This window comes from Galeopterus variegatus, unplaced genomic scaffold (assembly GCF_000696425.1).
Source record: "Galeopterus variegatus unplaced genomic scaffold, G_variegatus-3.0.2 Scaffold280, whole genome shotgun sequence".
Classification (NCBI taxonomy): domain Eukaryota; kingdom Metazoa; phylum Chordata; class Mammalia; order Dermoptera; family Cynocephalidae; genus Galeopterus; species Galeopterus variegatus.
The window spans coordinates 910,398-917,305 of NW_007726391.1; positions in this window are offsets into that span (position 1 = coordinate 910,398).

Here is a 6,908-nt window from a genome sequence, read left to right on the forward strand (position 1 = left end):
CTGGGTGCTGATAAAACACAATGAACAGTTTATCAGATTCCTATCCTGATGAATTATACCATTTACTGTGGGAGACAGACATGAACACAGAAGCATATGATATAATGTTAAGGTGGGGCAATTGTTATTAAGAAAAATAGTGTAGGATGGGGGTTAGAGAATGACAGGGAAAGTGCTTCTTTTAGATTGGATAGACAAAGAAAATCTCTCTAAGGAATCAGCATTTTAGTGAAGTCTTAAAGTGAGGGCTGACATTGGTAAAACCTGGAAAAAGAGTCTTATAGAAAGGGAACATAGAGAAGTCCAGGAAAGCAAAAAGACCAGTGTGTCAAGAATGGATGACATGTGGCAGGAATGTGAGGAGAGGAGGACAGAAAGGAAAAAGGGGTGGACAGTAAAGAACTCGGTAGGCCATCATAAAGACTGTGGGCTTTATCCTGCATTTAATGGGATGTCATTGGATTTGGAGAATGTTTCAATATCATTTGTATTTAGAAAGATCCATCTGGCTGTTGTGCAGACAGTCAGTAGCAGATGGGGACAAGAGTGGAAGATCAGTTAGGAGGTCATTGCAGGAGCTAAGCCAAGAGATGATGCTAGCTTAGACTATGGTGGTAATTGCAGAAATACAAAAAAAGGGGGGGTGCTAAATTAATTGAATGGATTGGGGATAGGAAAATAGAGTCGACCTTCTGGGCTTTTACCCTCTGAAACTGTGTGAATTATAGTACCATTTACTGAGAAAGAAATTAATAAAGAGAAAGCAATTTTGGGAGGGTTAGGATCAAAATACCTATTTTTTTGACAACATAAAATGTCTGTGAGAAATATGAATAGAGGTGGTCATCAAATATAAATATGGAATTCAGGGGAAAAGTCTTGACTGAGTACATAATTTTGAAGTCATCAGCATATAAACAATGGATAGAGAAAAGTGTCTAGAACTGAGCACTGGGAATCCCAATATTTAGTATTTATAAAGAGAAAGAGAAGCTAGAAAAGTAGACCAAGAAGGAGAGGCCATTGAAGTAAGAGGAAAACCAGAATATGGTGTTCTGGAAGCCAAGTGAAGAAAGCTTTGCAAGAAGAAGGGAGCAATCAGCTATGTCAAGTGCTGTGGATAAATTAAGAGAGACATAAGAACTGACTGTTAAATTTGGAGAAACAACAGTTGTTGGTAACCTTGGCCATGGTTTCAGTGGAGTGGAGGGGAAGCAAACAGAGAAACAGAATGGTTGAAGAGAGAATGTGAAGAGAGATGTGAACACAGCAAACAGACAAATCCTTCAATGAGTGGTCCTCAGCATGGAAGCAGAGAAAAAGAAATTATAGTTGGATGGGGGATGTAAATTCTAATTTTGTTTTGTTTTGATTTTTTTAAGGTTGGAGATATTACGTCTGTGCACTTGAGAATAATTCAGGAGGAAGGGAGATATGAACAGCTGAATTGGATGGAGTGCAGGTGTAGGGTGGGATGATTAGGTAGTAGGGGGATGCATTTCCTGATGAAGGACAGAGAAGGAGTGACAGCAGGAACACAGTCCTTGAGTACATTGGAAGGGCTCTGCATAGTGGTTACTTAGATAAATAACAGTGAGACTTCAGCATACCTATTGAGATCAGAAGGAAGGCTGATGCCAAAACACTGGCAAATCTGGTGTTACTTAGACCTATTCTAATTACATATATATTTTCTCAGTGAAAAAAAAAAAGATGGTGAGTAGAGAAGATGGAGTGCTGAGGGTATGAAAAGGAGGAGATATCAAGAAAGGGGCATCCGGCAAATGGGAGAGTCCATTGATTAGAGAATGCAGTAGACTGCAGAGAAGTCCTAAGGACTCGCTTGAACTCTTTGCTCAAGAATTAAAGTGAAACCAGGCAGCATATTTGTGCATTTTTCTTTAGCACCTTTTTGGAAGAAGGGGAGCACAGGAGCGGAAGGGAATCTGAGGGTGATTATAGACCTGGAGTGTGGAATTTAAGTTGAGGGAGAAAGAAGGTGAGGGATAGTTGGGAGATGGCTTGTAGAAAAATACATGTGAGCCCTGCTGGAGCAAGGAGTGTAGAAGCGGGAGAGTGAGCTGGGAATTTGGGATCAGAGAGTGAGATGTAAGAACTGAAACTCTGAAAGTGGTACAGTTAATAAGAATGATAATGTCTAGGGTAGGGAGTACACAGCTGAGGTGGGGCAGAATAAAATTATCATTAGGCATGAAGACATCAAGGAACCCAAAGGCTGGAATATCAGTAGTTGTCTGGGATGTGGAAGTCATGCTGGATGATGACTCAAGTGATGGTGGAAAGAAAACAGAGCCAGGTGGTAAAATATTCAGTGCAGAGAAGTTGGCTGTATTTCTTCTCTTTTCCCAGTATTGTTTCATTGGAGTTTTCTTTTTAGATTTTAAGGATATATTCATTTTTTTCACTCAAAATTATAGTTCACTGTAATTATATATTGAATTAATCATTGCTGTAGACTAGCATTTTAAGTCTTAAATGCATAGACAAGAAATTTAGCAAACATTTAAAAGACAGATGTGAGATTTGAGTGGATGGATAGATCAGAAATTGAGAGGATGGCTCTGGAACCAGGTGGCCTGCCTTCAGCCCAGCTCCAGCATTTATACCTGCCTGCGAGACTTCAGGAAATTTACTTTGTCTCCCTGTGCCCCAGAGTCTGTACATTCCAGGTAAAGGTCTAGAGCAGTAAATATATATGTATATGTATATGTATATATGTAAAATCTGTGTGTGTGTGTGTGTATATTTATGTTTGTATTCTTTCCCATGTATTTCACCGGTTCTATCAATTAGAGCTTTTTAAGGAAAAAAGGACTTTTAGGAAGGTTAAGTCTAGCAGCCATTCAGATCTGTCCCATCTGTGTGTGTGTGTGTGTGTGTGTGTGTGTGTGTGTGTGTGAATAACTTTGCAGCACAGTTTCTTTCATTGCAAATGACAAAACCAAATCTGACTAACTCAAGCCAGAAGTTGCTGATGAAGGATCTTGACAGGAAGACTGCTGTATAGGGCTTGGGTAATAGGAATGTTCTCATAAAACGGCTGGTACAGCCAGTGCTGGCCGAATGATTAAACCTAACCTGCTTTACTTTTATTTCCTTATTTTCTGACAGCACTGCATAATTTACTTAAGATTCAAAGTCTGCAGAAAGAGCATCTGGTTAGCCCAGATTAGGGTACAACTTGCAGCCAATTGTATGGTGTGGTGAGAGGGAAGAATCTTCCAGAGGAGGTTAGGGGCACTCCTGCAGCCTCCCCACTGGAGTGGATTTACCATCCCACCCTGACTACATGAAGAAGTAATTGCTCGAAAGGAAATTGTGGTGCTGTGAGGGGGAGAATGGATGTTGAGGCCAGATAAATGCACACTTCATGGACTTATCTTGGGCAATGAACATGGGCACCCGATGGTGCACCAAGAAGCACCAAATGTCTGCAGAAGAGGAGACAGGCAACTTCAGGACATGCCGAGAGTGAGCGGGCACCTCCAGGAACAAGCTATCACTGCCAGCACGTCCAGCTATGCCTCTGAGTGTGCCACTGCAGCATGCCCTGATGCCCGAGCCAGGCCTTTCCCAAGCGTAGTTGAGGTGGCAATCTGCAGACCTCCCTGTGATCTTGTTCCTTACACACCTGAGAATCTCAAGCATGAGATCTTCTCTTTTAGGGTTACTTGTTGCTTTCAAGTTGTCCCTCTTTGCTGTAGCTGATGATACACAATCCTGTGTGTGTGTTCATCGCAGTCCTCTTGCAACCTGTGAATTTATTACTGTTGTCATGCACACGTGGACTACCACCCTTTCATGTTCCCACAGTAACATGAAATTCTTCAGACATGAAGTATCGCTGCTGACTGAGTGTGGAAGTCCATCCTTGCAGCTCACTGCCAGGGTTAATTTCTGCTGGTTCCCATCCTCCACTCTTCACGTTTGGTCAGCTCTGGTGATAAAATGGTTTTGGATTCCTCCACATTTATGCTCTCAGGTAAATTGTTAAAAATAAAACACACATTAGGAACACTTGAGACCATCACTGAGAAGTGAGGCCTCTCTCTCATTTTTATTTTTAAATTCACTTTTAACATCAGGATCAACCAAATTAACCATAAAACCATTTAATGGTAAGACACTAATTTAAGCTGCCATCATTTCTGTTTTGTTTTGAAGCCTTAGAACACCAAAAACAGGCTGCATTCCAAAAGGCAAAACAAAAAACTAAATATTTTATTGAAATTATTTTGTTATCTTATGATTCTTAACATTGCTTTTTGATATACATGTGTTAGATCCCCCAACCTCATTTGGAATTTGTATTCCAAGATGACACAACTGCGTACTATACATCTTTACTCTCAAAGGGCTTTTTAAAAAGACTTTTTCTTTAGAAATAATTTATACTAAGAAAATTTGAAAAAAGCAAGATTAGTGCAATGATGCAAAGATATCAACAGTACAAATAATGCCCCTATACCTTTTACCCAAATTTAACTTCTAACCAAAATATTGTTAATGATTTACCCCATTGTTTTATTATGTGTGTGTGCACCTGTGTTTTATTTTCTGACTCATTTGAAAGTAAGTTACATACATTAGACCTTTCACCTTAAAGAATCAATGCCTGTTTCTTAAGAATAGGGACATTCTGTTCCATAGCCATAGTAGAGTTACCAATTTTATAGAATGCTTTTGTATAATCTTCTTTTTGAATTCCAATCTACTGCTTGACCCAACGATGTTAATGGTATGTTTTTGCCTTCTTATAGAATTCACTTTAGGATCAGTTTTTGTGCATAGTTATTATGTCTCTTTAGTTCCCTTTGATCTCAAACTATTTCCACTTTTTTTCTTTGACATTAGCATTTTTGAAGAATGAAATCTTTTTCCTTTTAAAGAGAACATTTCTCATTTGATTTTGTCTGATGTTTCCTCATGATCATGGCTGGAATAATGTATCAGTGACATTGTGCCTTCCAGGTTATCACATCTGGAGACACATGATGTCTATCTGCCCCTCACTGCTGATGGTAATTTTGGTTGCCTGGTCCATATGTTGTCCAATTTCTGCACTATGTAGTTACCAATCAGCAATCCGTGGGTAGATTCTTTATAAGCATGTAAATATCCTACTCCTTATCTAAATTTCCTCTTGGATTGATTATCTATTGATGATTCTTGCTTGACCCAATCTTTACCATGATGGCTGCAAAATCATGTTTTTCCAACTTGACCACTCCGTGTTTAATATTTGACCTTCCCTCCCTCGTGTGTGTATATGTATATACGTATCTATCTATGTATCATCTATTTATTATTGGTATGGACTAATACCAATAATTAGTAATTAGTAGTAGTAATGGAAAGAAAGACTGCTCTTTCTTTCAGTGGTTTAAAATTCTTTACTGTTCTTATTTATTTTGATGCTCACATTGTCCTGGATTTGGCCAGTGGGAACCCTTTTAACCTGGCTCCTATAACTATGTGATATGCCTGTATTTTTTTTAAGCACCTCTTTACTTTCTGAGATGTTCTATGCCCCACCCCTGAAGTCACCCACTGATCTGTGGAACCCTGACTTTTTTTAGTGGGGATGCATTTAGAGACCATCTTCTGTGTGCTAGGTGTAGGCAGGGCCTTTGTATATATAATGTATCAGTAATGTTTTTGGTGATAATGATGCTAATTATGGCTAGTGATATTTATATTTAACTACTTGCTTATATATAAATGAGTTTACTTGAATATGTTCTGTACAGACTTTTTTTTGTACAAGATTGAATACCAATTTTCATATGGTCAGATTTAAAAATATGTTTAAAAGAACCATGATTCCTATTAATCTATTTTGTCCCAAATCACAAGGAATCTAACCACAAGCCACCTTGGTGATAATCTCTTAACAAATGGGTCTTTTGTGGTCATGCTTTTCTGACTACTGTAGGGTTCTTTCAAAGTGAGCTCTTTGCTTGGTTTGGCTGATGTGGACACTGAAGCCTGAAGTGGGGGAAAATGGGCTGATTTTTTAAGCTTATCCTTGTGTAAGAGTAATGAGTCATCCTGGACCTGAGCTACACAGGACCATAGAAAATATACAGCCTTTCCTTCTCTGTGCTGCACTGAAAGAGTCATCTTACACATCTTTTCCCCCATTTCTTGGCAAAGTCATAAGGCACTAGGAGCCTGGCTGGAATCGAATCTTGTGGGTTGATGTTCTGAGGCAGGTTCCAATATAGGTACAACCGCCCTTTCTCCAGCAGCTGGGAAAAGACACAAGACTGGAATATATTTTTTTTCTATAAACATGTATGAATAACATCACATATAAGATACAGATCACTTTGTACAATTTCTGTCTTTTGATTAGAAGTTTGCTTCTTTTCATTTTTAAGCTATTGTTTTCTCAATGGTGTCATTAAATTGTCTATAACACAAGAAAACCTTCTTGGTTTTATTATTCCTTACAATAAATTGTTAGTCTAGGCTTTTGTAGAAACTTTCCTTTTCCTTTATTAGTTAAAATAGTTAATTTTCCTTAAGTTTTTTAAGGCAATGATCAAGTTAAAGTACTGAGAGTTCGATGAAAGTCACTTGTATTATATAATTCTAGAAGTAGGAAAGTTTTTATTTTTAAATATTACTTTAATAAGCACCTTTCTGGTGCTATATATTATGGTAACAACCTGACATATTTATTATTTACTTTTTTGATCAACACTTGCTTTAGCAATTATCTTGAATTTAACTTACAGTGTCCAAGCAAAGTTAAAATATATATCTATATGTCTATATATGAGTATCATATATATATATATATATATATATATATATATATATATATCTTTATATACATGTATAGAGCTGTATATCTATCTCTATCTGTCTATCATTATGTT